We start from the raw sequence: 17,355 nt of genomic DNA on the forward strand, positions 1-17,355 counted from the left end.
AGTGTGAAATTCTGGCTTCGCTCGGTATTGAAATTTATGTTTCAAGACAACGAGGCTACAAAGACATTAGAGTATCTTCATTAGCATAAAATGTAGGCGCCAAACAATCAGGCTATGAGATTAATTACACTCCCGTTTGAAGGCTGAATGTTTGGAAAAGTACTGTTTATGGAATAAATATGAGTAAATTTTCGTTTGTCGGAAACCTCTTGCATTTGGTCCTTATTAATCTGAGTCTCCGTTTCATCCAGATAGTTCTTCTAAGAACAGTAACTGCACAGTATTCGATACTCCAGAAGTAACATCAGCAACAATCCACGACGATGTTCATTAAATTTAAATTCATCCAACTGTCATGGGCTCTGAGACGTTGTCAGTCAATAGCTTAAGACTGAATTATACAGTACTAAATTGCTCCCTTTATTGAGAGTGTAAAATTACATCAAAGAAAAGGAAAGATGTAGTCCCCAAGGGCGAAATGTAAGACGCACTGCATACAATGGTTGAAAGAGAATTATCGAAATAAATTGTTGCTGAATTTGGTGTTGGACCTTTTGGACCTTCATCGGTGTCGGATACGAAGAATAGCCGGAAGGGAATTAAAACCTTTTGTTTCAAAATGATGGATTCTGGTGACTAAATTATCGCCGTTTTTTCAGTACAGACAATAACGAAACTGAGTAAGTTGGCGCTCATTATGGAGACATTACGGCATACACATAAACAACACTGTAGCTGCACAGAAAACGATTTGTTTGGAATGCCAGGAGGAAATATCGTCAGCAGAACTAAGGCTGGGGAAACGCCTGTGTGATCCTGTTGCACGTAAACGATTGCGAATTTGGCTCGAAAGACATTTACGGATTATTTCAGCGAATAAAATCTCATGTGTATTTCTTCCGGTATCTCGTCAAAGTTTGTGAAATAATGTATACATTTTGTATGTAAATGAAAATAATTTTGGCATAAGTACTTATGGCATTTAACCCATGTCATTCTAATTTTTTCCGAAGTTCTAGACTCTCCGGATTTTCGATAACCTGAATGATCTATTGTCGCACGTACTTCAGATCAAAGAGGTCCCATTGCAGCGACAATGCATGCATTACTTTTAAAACTAGTAACACTGATTTTTTTGCGAACAGAAATCTCAGCTATTTTTTAATGCACTTTATAATAAAAAAGTGAAGCACTCGGAAGAGGAAGAGAAACGAAGTGGATCTTCATGGACTGAGAGTGTATGTGATGTTATTTCAGTGATTGCAGAATCCAGTAAAATTTACAGAGAACTTGGTAATATGAGCCCACTTATTATTATGACGTTGTGCCCTCTATGGCAACGGCCTTGCCGCAGTGGCTACACCGGTTCCCGTCGGATCACCGAAGTTAAGCGCTGTCGGGCGTGGCCAGCACTTGGATGGGTGACCATCAGGGCCGCCCTGCGCTGTTGCCATTTTTCGGAATGCACTCAGCCTCGTGATGCCAATTGAGGAGCTACTCGACCGAACAGTAGCAGCTCCGAAAACCATCATAACGACTGGGAGAGCGGTGTACTGACCACATGCCCCTCAAAACCGCATCCTAAGCTGACGATGATACGGCGGTCGGATGGTCCCGATGGGCAACTTGTGGCCTGAAGACGGAGTGCCTGCCTGCCTGTACCCTCTATGGTCTGTATGATGGTCCGCAGCTCGTGGTCGTGCGGTAGCGTTTTCGCTTCCCGCACCCGGGTTCCCGGGTTCGATTCCTGGCGGGGTCAGGTATTTTCTCTGCCTCGTGATGACTGGGTGTTGTGTGATGTCCTTAGGTTAGTTACGTTTAAGTAGTTCTAAGTTCTAGGGGACTGATGACCATAGATGTTAAGTTCCATAGTGCTCAGAGCCATTTGAACCATTTGGTCTGTTTGATGAATGCACTGATTCTATTGGGAGGGGTGTCATGAAGCCGTTGTATGCTCTCCTGAGGCCAGATAGTTCACAACTATTTAACTGGTCTTTGGTATCCTGAAGGTGTCCGCCGCGCGGCATTAGCCGAGCGGTCTAAGGCGCTGCAGTCATGGACTTTGTGGCTGGTCCCGGCGGAGGTTCAAGTTCTCCCTCGGGCATGGGTGTGTGTGTTTGACCTTAGGATAATTTAGGTTAAGTAGTGTGTAAGCTTAGGACTGATGACCTTAGCAGTTAAGTCCCATTAGATTTCACACACATTTGAACATTTTGAAGATGTCCGAACCAGTCCAACTCAAGGTCTATCTGGAACAGATTTGGTTATCTTGCTGCCCACGACAGTACGTCAACTTGGGGCTGATAATCTATAGAGAGACGTGAAATGTGTGAACGAGCACTCTTCTGCTAAAAAATGACACCGTGACACTTTCGCAGGACGTTTGCTGCGACGCATCGTTGTGCCGCCTGAGTTTCCTGAATCACTGTCAGCCGTGTCTTGAAGTCCTACACGATGGCTCGGCACATCATGACGCCAGGAATAGCACCGCTGTGCCTCTCCAAAACATTGGAAGAATGGGACCTCTCCCCAAGTCGCCTCCATACTCACCGACGACAGTCATCCAGGGTAGTGCAGAACCGCGATTCAACACATATACATCTACGTCGAATACATACTCCGCAATTAACCGTGTGGTGCACGGCGGAGGGTACCATGTACCACCACCAGTCATTTACTTCACTAATCCATTAGCAAATGAAACGAAGGAGCAACGACTGTGTGTATGCCTCCGTAGGAGTCCAAATTTCTCTCAGCTTGCTTTTGCGGTCCTCATGCGAGAGGGTCTGTACAAGGGAGTACTTTAGGGGAGTATTATGGAAAGGGAAGAGCACGTAGAGGAAAATGAGAAGAGACATACAATACTGCGTGAAGAATTTGACAAAGCACTGAACGACTTAAGTCGAAACAAGGCCTCGGGAATAGACAACAGTCCGTTAGGGCTACTGATAGCCTTGGGAGAGCCAGCAATGGGAAAACTCTTGCATCTGGTGAGCAAAATGTATGGGACAGGCGAAATACCCTCAGACTTCAAGAAGAATATCCAGTTCCAAAGAAGAATCCGAATTCCAAAGAAAGCAAGTGCTGACGTGTGAAAATTACCGAACTATCAGTTTAATAAGTCACGGGTGCCAAATGCTGCCACCCGAGATTAGCCGAGCGGTCTATGGGCGCTGCTGTCATGTACTGTGCGGCTGATCCCGGCGGAGGGTTGAGTCCTCCCTCGGGCATGGGTGTTTGCGTTCGTCCTTAGGATAATTTAGGTTAAGTTATGTGTAAGCTTAGCAGTTAAGTCCCATAAGATTTCACACACATTTGAACATTTTTTCTGCCAAATGCTAACACGAATCCTTTACAGAGGACTGGAGAAACTGGTAGAGGTTGAATGCAGTCGAACGAAATGTAGAGTATCTTGGAGGGAGGATATAAGATGAACATCAACTAACGCAAAACGAGGATAATGAAATGCAGTCGAATTAAGTCAAGTGATGCTGAGGGAATTAGAGTAGGAAACGGGACACTGAAAGTAGTAGATGAGCTTTTGTTATCTGGGCAGCAAAGTAACTGATGATAGTCGAAGTAGAAGATATAAAATATAGACTAGCAACAGAAAGAAAAACATTTCTGAAGAAGAGTAAGTTGTTAACATCGAGTATAATGCGTCAGGAAGACCTTTGTGAAAGTATTTGTATGGAGTGTAGCCATGTATGAAATTGAAACATGGACGATAAATAGTTTGGACAAGAAGAGAATAGAAGCTTTCGAAATGTGGTGCTAGAGAAGAATGCTGAAGATTAGATGGGTAGATCACGAACTAATGAGGAGGTACAGAATAGAATTGGGGGAGAAGAGAAATTTGTGGTTCAACCTGATTAAAAGAAGGGATCGATTAGTAGGATACATTCTGAGGCATCAACGGATCACCAATGTAGTACTGGAGAGAAGCGTGGGGGGTAAAAATCGTAGAGGGAGACCAAGACATGAATACAGTAAGGAAATTCTGAAGGATGTAGGTTGCAGTAAGTACTGGGAGATGAAGCAGCTTGCACAGGATAGAGTAGCATGGAGAGCTGCATGAAACCAGTCTCTGGACTGACGACCACAACAACAACAACAACAACACATGCGATATGTACTTTGGTGGCAGTAGAACCGTTTTGCAATTAACTGCAAACGCCCTTTCTCTAAATTTTATCAATAGTGTTTAGCGAAAAGATCGTTGTCTTGCCTCAAGGGATTCCCATTTGAGTTCACGAAGAATCTCTGTAACAGTCGCTTGTTGTTCGAACGTATAGGTAACAAACCTGGCAGTGCCCCTATGAACTGCTTCGTGTTCTAGTGTAAACAGCAGCCTAGGCATGGGACGGTAATTCCCCAATCCGGCTTTTGCTGTTCACCTACGAATGATGTGGGATGAAACAGGATGTTACAGGGAGTTCATTACTTGTTCTCGGATGGTAGATGCAGGTATGAACAGTTTAGGACGTGCTTGCTGCACAATACGGCAATCTTTTCTTGTGGTGGCCAGACGAGGGCGACCGGACACTTGACAGCTAGTATGCTTGCACTAATTTTACCATACAGTCTCACTTCCGACTGCCCCACATATTTGGATATTGCACGATTCGACCAGCAGGCCAAATGGAGAGCACAATGAGTCGTCTTTAAAACTCCGTCAGGTGCTTACAACGCTGTCTCACATGAGTACACGTCATCTCAGTGTCCTTCGCAGTGATCACTCAACATCTGTCATCGTCCACCCCTCTTATGTACCCTACCTGGCTCGTAACAGCACTAAACAGGAACAACACTAATGTACTCAGGTGGCCGTCCTGCCCGTCACATAGAACTGCAGCTGTAATATTCACATGCCGGCGGATGGTGTGTCCGTATTCGAAGTTAGATTGACATCCGCTCGTGTCTTCCGTGTGCCTCACTTTTTCTGTCAGGCAGTGCGTATAGTTCCTCATAGCGATGTACACTACTAGCCATTAAAATTGCTACACCAAGAAGAAATGCAGATGATAAACGGATATTCATTGGACAAATATGTTATACTTGAACTGACATGTGATTAGATTTTCACACAATTTGGGTGCATAGACCCTGAGAAATCAGTACGCAGAACAACCACCTTTGACCGTAATAACGGCCTCGATACGCCTGGGCATTGAGTCAAACAGAGTTTGGATGGAGTGTACAGGTACAGCTGCCCATGCGGCTTCAACACGATACCACAGTTCATCAACAGTAGCGACTGGCGTATTGTGACGAACCAGTTGCTCGGCCAAGATTGACCAGACATTTTCGATTGGTGAGAGATCGGGAGAATGTGCTGGCCAGGGCAGCAGTCGACCATTTTCTGTATCCAGAAAGGCCCGTACAAGACCTTCAACATGCGGCCGTGCATTATCCTGCAGCGTTAGTGGCAGAACAACTGAGAGAAAATTTGGAATACATTTCACATAAATTTCCTCAGCATGTTATAGTCTTAGGTGGAGATTTCAATTTACCAGATATAGACTGGGACACTCAGATGTTTAGGACGGGTGGTAGGGACAGAGCATCGAGTGACATTATACTGAGTGCACTATCCGAAAATTACCTCGAGTAATTAAACAGAGAACCGACTCGTGGAGATAACATCTTGGACCTACTGATAACAAACAGACCCGAACTTTTCGACTCTGTAAGTGCAGAACAGGGAATCAGTGATCATAAGGCCGTTGCAGCATCCCTGAATATGGAAGTTAATAGGAATATAAAAAAAGGGAGGAAGGTTTATCTGTTTAGCGAGAGTAATAGAAGGCAGATTTCAGACTACCTAACAGATCAAAACGAAAATTTCTGTTCCGACACTGACAATGTTGAGTGTTTATGGAAAAAGTTCAAGGCAATCGTAAAATGCGTTTTAGACAGGCACGTGCCGGGTAAAACTGTGAGGGACGGGAAAAACCCACCGTGGTACAACAACGAAGTTAGGAAACTACTGCGAAAGCAAAGAGAGCTTCACTCCAAGTTTAAACGCAGCCAAAACCTCTCAGACAAACAGAAGCTAAACGATGTCAAAGTTAGCGTAAGGAGGGCTATGCGAGAAGCGTTCAGTGAATTCGAAAGTAAAATTCTATGTACCGACGTGACAGAAAATCCTAGGAAGTTCTGGTCTTACGTTAAATCAGTAAGTGGCTCGAAACAGCATATCCAGACACTCCGGGATGATGATGGCATTGAAACAGAGGATGACACGCGTAAAGCTGAAATACTAAACACCTTTTTCCAAAGCTGTTTCACAGAGGAAGACCGCACTGCAGTTCCTTCTCTAAATCCTCGCACAAACGAAAAAATGGCTGACATCGAAATAAGTGTCCAAGGAATAGAAAAGCAACTGGAATCACTGAACAGAGGAAAGTCCACTGGACCTGACGAGATACCAATTCGATTCTACACAGAGTACGCGAAAGAACTTGCCCCCCTTCTAACAGCCGTGTACCGCAAGTCTCTAGAGGAACGGAGGGTTCCAAATGATTGGAAAAGAGCACAGGTAGTCCCAGTCTTCCAGAAGGGTCGTCGAGCAGATGCGCAAAACTATATATCTCTGACGTCGATCTGTTGTAGAATTTTAGAACATGTTTTTTGCTCGAGTATCATGTCGTTTTTGGAAACGCAGAATCTACTATGTAGGAATCAACATGGATTCCGGAAACAGCGATCGTGTGAGACCCAACTCGCGTTATTTGTTCATGAGACCCAGAAAATATTAGATACAGGCTCCCAGGTAGATGCTATTTTTCTTGACTTCCGGAAGGCGTTCGATACAGTTCTGCACTGTCGCCTGATAAACAAAGTAAGAGCCTACGGAATATCAGACCAGCTGTGTGGCTGGATTGAAGAGTTTTTAGCAAACAGAACCCAGCATGTTGTTATCAATGGAGAGACGTCTGCAGACGTTAAAGTAACCTCTGGTGTGCCACAGGGGAGTGTTATGGGACCATTGCTTTTCACAATATATATAAATGACCTAGTAGATAGTGTCGGAAGTTCCATGCGGCTTTTCGCGGATGATGCTGTAGTATACAGAGAAGTTGCAGCATTAGAAAATTGTAGCGAAATGCAGGAAGATCTGCAGCGGATAGGCACTTGGTGCAGGGAGCGGCAACTGTCCCTTAACATAGACAAATGTAATGTATTGCGAATACATAGAAAGAAGGATCCTTTATTGTATGATTATATGATAGCGGAACAAACACTGGGAGCAGTTACTTCTGTAAAATATCTGGGAGTATGCGTGCGGAACGATTTGAAGTGGAATGATCATATAAAATTAATTGTTGGTAAGGCGGGTACCAGGTTGAGATTCATTGGGAGAGTACTTAGAAAATGTAGTCCATCAACAAAGGAGGTGGCTTACAAAACACTCGTTCGAGCTATACTTGAGTATTGCTCATCAGTGTGGGATCCGTACCAGATCAGGTAGACGGAGGAGATAGAGAAGATCCAAAGAAGAGCGGCGCGTTTCGTCACAGGGTTATTTGGTAACCGTGATAGCGTTACGGAGATGTTTAATAAACTCAAGTGGCAGACTCTGCATCGCGGTGTAGCTTGCTCGCCAGGTTTCGAGAGGGTGCGTTTCTGGATGAGGTATCGAATATATTGCTTCCCCCTACTTATACCTCCCGAGGAGATCACGAATGTAAAATTAGAGAGATTAGAGCGCGCACGGAGGCTTTCAGACAGTCGTTCTTCCCGCGAACCATACGCGACTGGAACAGGAAAGGGAGGTAATGACAGTGGCACGTAAAGTGCCCTCCGCCACACACCGTTGGGTGGCTTGCGGAGTATAAATGTAGATGTAGATGTAGAAATGTAGGGTTTCGCAGGGATCGAATGAAGGGTAGAACCACGGGTCGTAACACATCTGAAATGTAACGTCCTCTGTTCAAAGTGCCGTCAATGCGAACAAGAGGTGACCGAGACGTGTAACCAATGGCACCCCATACCTTCACGCCAGGTGATAATCCAGTATGGTGATGACGAATACACGCTTTCAATGTGCTTTCACCGCGATGTCGCCAAACACGGATGCTACCATCATGATGCTGTAAACAGATCCTGTATTCATCCGAAAAAATGACGTTTTGCCATTCGTGCACCCAGGATCGTCGTTGAGTACACCATCGCAGGCGCTCATGTCTGTGATGCAGCGTCAAGGGTAACCGCAACCATGGTCTCCGAGCTGGTAGTCCATGCTACTGCAAACGTCGTCAAACTGTTCGTGCAGGTGGTTGTTGTCTTTCAAACGTCCCCGTCTGTTGACTCGGGGATCGAAACGTGGCTGCACGATCCGTTACAGGCATGCGGATAAGATGCCTGTCATCTCGACTGCTAGTGATACGAGGCCGTTGGGATCCATCACGGCGTTCCGTATTATCCTCATGAACGCACCGATTCCATATTCTGCTAACAGTCATTGGATCTCGACCAAGGCGAGCAGCAATGTCGCGATACGATAAATCGCAATCGCGATAGGCTACAATCCGACCTTTATCAAAGTTGGGAACGTGATGGTACGTATTCCTCCTCCGTACACGAGGCATCACAACAACGTTTCACCAGGCAACGCCGGTCAACTGCTGTTTGTGTATGAGAAATCGGTTGGAAACGTTCCTCATGTCAGCACGTTGTAGGTGTCGCCACCGGCGCTAACCTTGTGTGAATGCTCTGATAAGCTAATCATTTGCATATCACAGTATCTTCTTCCTGTCGGTTAAATTTCGCTTCTGTGGCACGTCACCTTCGTGGTGTAGCAATTTTCATGGCCAATAGTGTAAAAACATCGAGCTGAATACCTTAATGATTGCAGATTTTATTTTTTAATCTCATCGGTTCTTTAGTTCGTAAATTGTACAGTATCATTTTCTAGAATCTTAAATACTACATTGCAGGGTTTTAATTCGAAAATTGTTTTAAAATGCTGTTTTTTAAGTTTAGTTGTCACAAATTTCCCTGTGGCAGGGCTCGCACCACAGGCTGTCAGCCTAGGGATCTATGGCGTAGCGCGGTAACATTATACTGAGAACACTGTGCAGTCCGACTATAGGAGGAGAGGATGAAAAGCGAGCAGCTGTTGGAACCCGTCACAGACGCCGGCCCGGGAGCTGGCAACAATGGCTCGGCTCGTCGGCAGCCGGATTGGAAACATCTGGTAAGGAGCGGCCGCTATCAGCGCGGTCCCAGCGAGGAGGCGCGACTGCGGGGGGAAACAGTAGCTGAGTAGCGCCGCCTGTGGCCGGAGTCAAGGGGAACGGGCGGCCTACTTGTGACTGCAGTCGGCGGAACCACTGGTCCAGTTGCACGGGCGGAAACGATCACACGTCCTCGGCGTAAAAATACTGATATTCTCGGCAACACTATTTGTCAGTTTAAATTCACGGAATCAAATAGCTTTAATTGCGGAACTATTGTCCTGAAGACGAAGGGAAAAAAAAAAAAAAAACTATGCGTATCATCGTCGTTAGGCATACTGGTTGAGTGACTAGGTCTTTGACAAGGTTCACTTCTCAGAGAACCAGTGATAAAGGAAAACTTGCTTGTGTTGTGAAATTGCACAGTAAAGTTTCAGCAAAATCTCATAACTTATTTCACTCACATCAATTGTGATTTTTTTTTATACCGATAAATCGCCGTTTTCAAATAATTCTACATCTACATCTACATATATACCCCGCTAGCCACCAAGCGGTGTGTGGCGGAGGGCACAATTCGCGCCAAAGTCATATTCCCCTCCCCCCCCCCCCCCCCCCCCGTCTGTTCCACTTGCGGATCGCGCGAGGGAAAAACGACTGTCTGAACGCCTCAGTACCAGCTCTAATTTCCCTTATCTTTGAATGGTGATCATTGCGCGATTTGAAAGTTGGTGGTAAAAATATGTGCTCTACATCCTCGGCGAAGATCGGATTTCGGAATTTCGTGAGCAGCTCCTTCCGCTTAGCGCACTGTCTATTTGAAAGTACGTCCCACTTCAAACTTTCTATGAAATTTGTAACGCTCTCGCGCTGGCTAAATGTACCAGTCACGAATCTTGCCGCTCTTCTTTGGACCTTCTCAATCTCTTGAATCAGACCCAACTGGTAAGGGTCCCATACAGACGTACAATACTCTAAGACTGGACGAACTAATGTATTGTAAGCTATTTCCTTTGTTGAAGGACTGCATCGCTTCAGGATTCTACCAATAAACCGCAATCTAGAGTTCGCCTTATTCGTTACTTGTGTAATCTGATCATTCCATTTGAGATCATTTTGATAGTCACATACTTGACGGATGTTACAGCTTCCAAAGATTGGTTATTTATTTTGTTTTCGTATCTTAATGGGCATTTTCACCTTGTTATACGCAGTAGTTTACACTTACTAATATTGAGAGATGACTGCCACTCATTACACCAAGCATTTATTTTCTGCAAATCCTCATTGGTTTGTTCACAACTTTCGTGTGATACTACTTTCCTGTAGACTACAGCATCATCGGCAAATAGTCTAATGCCGCTGCCAGTACCATCAAACAGATCGTTTATGTAAACCGTAAAAAGCAGCGGACCTATTACACGGCCCTGGGGCACACCTGAAGTTACGCTTGTTTCTGTTGAAGTCACTCCGGTCAGGACGACATACTGCTCCCTGTCTGTTAGAAAACTATCTATCCAGCCGCATATGTCATCGGATAGACCGTAAGAGCGCACTTTTTGGAGCAAGCGACAGTGCGAAACTGAGTCGAACGTCTTTCGAAAGTCGAGAAATATGGCATCAAGCTGGGAGCCGATATCTAGAGCTTGTTGTATATCATTCTGAAGGAAAGGCATACTTTTAAAGTCATAAATTCTGTCCAATATTTTCTTCTTAACGTTGTTTACTTGCGAATTGGATGCAATTAAAAATGTATTACCATTGACTGGTCACTGTTTACTTGCTGGGCGTGTTAAAGAAACATTACTGCAAAATCTCTGAAAAACAGAAACTTAAAAGGTCCAAATTGTTTCAGTTTATGATACTAAGTTCTTCATTACCAATTTTTAAGATAATGAAGTAAAACAACCTGAAAAATTAATCTATGATTTAGCGAAATATAAAATTAATTTTACTGTCTCCTTACTACAAAACGTAAACAGTGTTAAAAAACATTCATGTAAACAGTAGTAAGGAACGCAATATTACTTGCTTAAACAATTATTCGCATTTTCATGATTTATAACAACACCTGAAGCTCATTTGTTTTCAGGAACATATTCGGGATCTTTATCTGACCCGTAGTTAGCCACATCATCCTCGGATTTGAACAAATCGTTCTTGAAAAGCATTTTCCTGCCACGAACGCCGCACATGTAACTACTACTGGTAGCCATGTTCTTGGCACTATCCACTGTTGCCATTACTGAGAATGTGAACTTAGAGGTAGGTAGAGCTATCATTTCTCGGGTTATCGTGGAGCTATCAGGTAATGTTAATAAAGGATATCACGTACCATGTTTTACGTGCAATAACTCTGTTTCCAATCGACTATCCCTAACCATTTTTACAGCAGAGGTCTTCATTTTAGAATACGGTTTTGTACCTCCTGAGGAACTGAAACAGGTGTGACTGTGGCAATCGTTTGTATATGTGAAAAATACTGAGTTTCACAGAGGTGCGGATCCCCCGTTCGATTGTATGCATGAAAAAGGCTGCGCATATCAGTTCGAAAGGTGCGAGGAAGTCAGGAGCATAACCCCCTCCAACAGATCTATGCCTAAAGCCGCCTCATAAATGAAACGCTATGCCTCAATAGTTCAGTATCCTATCTGTGCCCACTCATAAAACACAAACATTCACAAACTCCGTCTCTTTTGCTGCCGTCCTCCGCTGGCACAAGCTACCTTGCACATTGCGCACAATTTAGTGTCCTCTGGCATTTAACAAGAAGCTGAAGCTTTCCGTTCTGTCACCCTCATAATGTTTCTTTCAAAACTGATTTACATAGCCTCTTTTTCCTTTGTCAAACAGTAAAGCAAATGCTACCGTTTCTTTCCATTTCTCAATCACTTTCTTTCTGCCTATCTTTATTAGTTGTATTTTATCACTCTCCTCTTTCTCTCTCTTTCTCCCATTCCTCCTCTCATGTCCACTGCTGCTAACGCTTATAAGAGGGAACTTCAAAAAGTTTGTTGCGCATGTCGTCCATTGCTAAGACCATTGCGCCACAAGGGCAGCGCGTTGTCAGAAGGGAGTAAATGTTCTGGGTCTCCTGTGAACACAGTAGTGCTGCGGGATAATAGGTGCATCATAGTGTGGGAATGAAATCGAAACGTACTCCGAAGTTCAAGTACGCGGCGCTTCAACGTCTAAATTGCTTACAGACTCACAGTGAAATTCTGGTGGTATACGCAACAAATGCAATGTCGCATTCAGCCATGGTGGCGTAGTGCCAACGGTTTGACCACAGTTGCATAGATGTGTGTTACTGGTCATCACGTGAAACTGTATGCATTTGCTTCACTATTATACAAACGGTAGAGCATCTTAATTTATTCTGAGATAGAAAATCAGTGACCAGAAATGAATATATCAGGTAGTACGAGGTCTTGAACCGATATTGCTTGTGAGACACATAATAAATTATGTAAACTGTTTGTGTTTTCCTCATTTCCGCGCTGACACTGGAGGCACTCCTTTGGAAAACAATAATCATCTGTGATACGTCCACAGTGCATTTTTTCCTGCACACTTGCACGTTGTTTTAGGTGTATGAAAGTTCATCAAAGACTGGAGAGGAACTGATTCTACAAGTACATAAACTCTCCGCAATTCACCATACGGTGGCCGGCTGAGGGTAGACATGCCCTTTCCTTTTCCACTTGCAAATGGAGCGAAAGGCAAACGAGTCTACGTGCTTCTGTACGAACCCTGATTTTATCTCCTCCTCGCGGACCTTAGGTGTGATGTGAGTAGAACGGTTCTGAAGTCTGTCGGACATACCGGTTCTCTTAACTTCCTCAGTAGTGTTTCGCGGAAATGATGTCGTCAACCCTCCGGGGATTTCCATTTGAGTTCACGAAGCATTTTGGTAATTCTCGCGAGTTGATCGAATGTACCGGTAACAAAGCTAGCAATATGTCTCTGAATTGCTTTGATGTCTTCTTTTAATCCGACATGGTGGCGATCCAAAGTACTGGAGGAGCACTCAGGAACTGGTCGCAGTAGTATTCTATAGGCTGTCTCCTTTCTAGATGAGTTACATTTTTCTAGAAAGCTCCCAACAAACCGAAGTCGACCATTCGCCTTCGCAACTATTGACCATATTATTAACGTCGATATCCAGCAGGATTTTGGAATATTGTGCTCGAACATTATGAATCACATAGAAGAGAACGGCCCATTGACACACAGTCCATACGGATTTAGAAAACATCGTTCTTGTGAAACGTAACTACCCTTTTACTCACACGAAGTGTTGAGTGCTATTCACAAGGGATTTAAAATTGATTCTGTGTTTCTGGATTTCCTTAAGGCTTTTACACTGTACCACACAAGCGGCTTGTACTGAAATTGCGTGCTTATGGAACATCGTCTCAGTTATGTGTCTGGATTCGTGATTTCCTGTCAGAGAAGTCACAGTTCGTAGGAATTGACGGAATGTCATCGAGTAAACCAGAAGTGATTTCTGGCGTTCCCCAAGGTAGTGTTGTAGGTCTTCTGCTGTTCCTTACCTATATAAACGATTCAGGAGACTATCTGAGCAGCTGTTTTAGGTTGTTTGCAGATGACGCTCTCGTTTATCGTTTAGTAAAGTCAACAGAAGATCAAAACAAATTGCAGAACGGTTTAGATAAGATATCTGTGTGGTGCGAAAAATGGCAGTTGACCCTAAATAACGAAAAGTATGACGTCATCCATATGAGTGCTGAAAGGAATCCGTTAAACTTCGGTTGCACGATAAATCAGTCAAATCAAAAGCCCGTAAATTCAACAAAATACCTAGGAATCACAATTACGAACAACTTAAATTTAAAAGAACACATAGATAATGTTGTGGGGAAGACAAACCAAAGGCCGCGTTTTACTGGCAGAACAGTTAGAAAATGTAACAGATCTACTAAAGAGACTGCCTACTCTAAGTTTTTCCGTCCTGTTTTGGAGTACTGCTGTGCGGTGTGGGACCCTTACCAGACGGGATTAACGGAGTACATCGAGAGAGTTCAAAGAAGAGCAGCACGTTTTGTATGATCGGGAAATAGGGAAGAGAGTGTCGCTGACATGATACAGGCTTTTGGGTGGACTCATTAAAACAAAGGCGTTTTGCGTTGCGGCGGAAGCTCATCGAAATTTCAGTCATGACTTTCTCCTTTGAATTCGAAAATATTTAGTTGACGCTGACCTAGATAGGAAGGAACGAACATCATAATAAAATAAGTGGAATCAGAGCTCGCACGCGAAGATGTAGGTGTCCGTTTTTTCCGCGCGCTGTTCGGGATTGGAATAATTATTGGAATAATTATTGTGAAGGTGGTTCGACGAAACTTTTGCCAGGCACTTAAGTGTGACTTGCAGAGTATCCATGTAACTCTAGATGTAGATACGTACTCGTTCCATTTCATATCAATTTGCAACGTTATGTCTACGTATTTAATCGACGTGACGGTATCAGGCAGCATATCTAGCTGCGTACGAACATTACAGGATTGTTTTTTCTACTCATCTGTATTAATTTACATTTATCCACATTTAAAGTAAACAAACAGAAACTCTGTCCAAGTCATCCTCTGTACTCCTATAGTCATTCAGCTATGGCTCTTTACCGTACACGCCGGCCGGTGTGGCCGAGCGGTTCTAGGCGCTTCAGTCTGGAACCGTGCGACCGCTATGTCCCTCAGATCGTTTGTGTATATAGAGATCAAGAGCAGTCTTGTCACATTTCCCTGGAGGACTCCTGCCAAAGAACAGCAAACCCTCTCATTCTACAACAGGGATATCTGAATGTATGAGGCAACATCTTGTGTGACGTTAATAATAATAATAATAATAATTTAGCATGGCTTAATGGCCCGGTGCAGTTCTTTCAGGTGGACACCCCTCAGTGACATGCTTGTCCTTAATCTACACCAGCTGTCTAACAGGGGAAAGGAGACGTACTGTTTAACGTCTAATCTGAGTCGCATGTCATCTCGGCAATTCCTCACATCGTTGAGAGGTCAAAGCTTTAATGGCAGACTGAAAATTTCGGTGGTCCGACCGGAACTCGATCCCGTGACTTCTCGATTTCCAGACAGGCACTTAACCAACAGACCGCCAGACCAGACATATGCGACGCCCGACGTATACTATGTAATTCATCCTCTGAGACAAGCAAATATAATTTTCTGTGAGCTTAAGTTGCTACTATAAGCATTAAGTTATTTATGTCATTAAAAAACTAAATATCCATTTCCTTATCTCAAGGTAATCACTTCAGTATGCTGCACAATCAGTTCTGATTATGAAGGTGCTACTTGAGAAACAGAGCACAGATTTCAGTACAGATATTGCGTAAATATGTTATGTGCCAGTAACGTTCATTTCACTGTTCGCCTCTCTTCGAGACAAGAAGTGTCATTCCTCTTGTCGTGTTTGTGTTGTAGTACACCAACAGCTGCTCACTATTAAGGAGTGTTTCACTTGACCCCCGCAGCAGGAAGTAAAAAATCAGGTCCACTGCCGCCTGCGTTGGCTACAGCACCCACTCATGCGGCACACACTGCGATGCAGCTGGCACCTCACGTCCGTGCAACCAGCTAGGAGGTCCGGCTTGTCGCCATCCAGTCCCAGACTCCCGTGGGAACGTTCGGTCGCAAGCTGCTGATGCTCTGATTCTGCGCTGAGCAGCCGAAAACAGTCTTTCTTTCAGCGCCGTGTTCCAGTCTGCCTGCTATTGTCTTCAGCTGCTTGCAGCTGCTTTTTTTTCTTTATTGTTGTTTCATCCCCACAACCCCAAATGGGCAGAGGGTGGGCTGTCAGCGGATACAACTGCCGCTCTTCAGCCACATGAGAGGCAAATTTTAAAAATACAACATGAAAGCTGGACATGGTGGTTGACAAAAATAAATGTTTTGTACGGTAAAAGTCGGATCGTCAGTTGCATAAAAGGTTAATTCGGTGATTAATTAAAATATAGACACAGATGAATGGAAAATGAGTGTAACACACGAATACATTTAAAAAAAGATAGACAGTTACATAAAGGAAACGGAAAGGCAGAAGGGTTGACTGACTAAAATACACTACTGGCCATTAAAACTGCTACACCAAGAAGAAATGCAGATGATAAATGGGTATTCATTGGACAAATATATTATACTAGAACTGACATGTGATTACATTTTCACGCAATATGGATGCATAGATCCTAAGAAATCAGTACCCAGCACAACCACCTCTGGCCGTAATAACGGCCTTGATACGCCTAGGCATTGAGTCAAACAGAGCTTGGATGGCGTGTACAGGTACAGCTTCAAATGGTTCAAATGGCTCTGAGCACTATGGGACTTAACATATGTGGTCATCAGTGCCCTAGACTTAGAACTACTTAAACCTAACTAACCTAAGGACATCACACACATCCATGCCCGAGGCAGGATTCGAACCTGCGACCGTAGCAGCCGCGCGGTTCCGGACTGCGCGCCTAGAACCGCTAGACCACCGCGGCCGGCACAGGTACAGCTGCCCATGCAGCTTCAACACTACACCACAGTTCATCAAGAGTAGCGACTGGCGTATTGTGACGAGACAGTTGCTCGTCCGCCATTGACCCAGACGTTTTTAGTTGGTGAGATATCTGGAGAATGTGCTGGCCAGGGCAGCAGTCGAACATTTTCTGTACCCAGAAAGGCCCGTACAGGACCTGCAACATGCGGTCGTGCATTATCCTGCTGAAATGTAGGGTTTCGCAATGATCGAATGAAGGGTAGCGCCACGGATCGTAACACATCTGAAATGTAACGTCCACTGTTCAAAGTGCCGTCAATGCGAACAAGAGGTGACCGAGACGTGTAACCGATGGCACCCTATACCATCTCACGGTGTGACACGTCAGTATGGCGATGACGAATACACGCTTCCAATGTGCGTTCACCGCGATGTCGCCAAACACGGATGCGACCATCATGATGCTGCCAACAGAACGTGGATTTATCCGAAAAAATGACGTTTTGCCATTCGTACACCCAGGTTCGTCGTTGAGTTCACCATCGCAGGCGCTCCTGTCTGCGATGTAGCGTCAAGGGTAACCGCAACCATGGTCTCCGAACTGATAGTCCATGCTACTGCAAACGTCGTCGAATTGTTCGTGCAG

The 17,355-nt window shown here is 44.4% G+C and overlaps 1 pseudogene; it reads left to right on the plus strand.

The window, feature by feature from the left end:
• Nucleotides 1-1,335: 1,335 nt before the first annotated feature.
• Nucleotides 1,336-1,453, plus strand: LOC126260995 (5S ribosomal RNA; annotated as a pseudogene).
• The last annotated feature ends 15,902 nt before the right edge of the window (nucleotides 1,454-17,355 follow it).

Source organism: Schistocerca nitens, chromosome 5, assembly GCF_023898315.1.
Source record: "Schistocerca nitens isolate TAMUIC-IGC-003100 chromosome 5, iqSchNite1.1, whole genome shotgun sequence".
NCBI classification, from domain to species: domain Eukaryota; kingdom Metazoa; phylum Arthropoda; class Insecta; order Orthoptera; family Acrididae; genus Schistocerca; species Schistocerca nitens.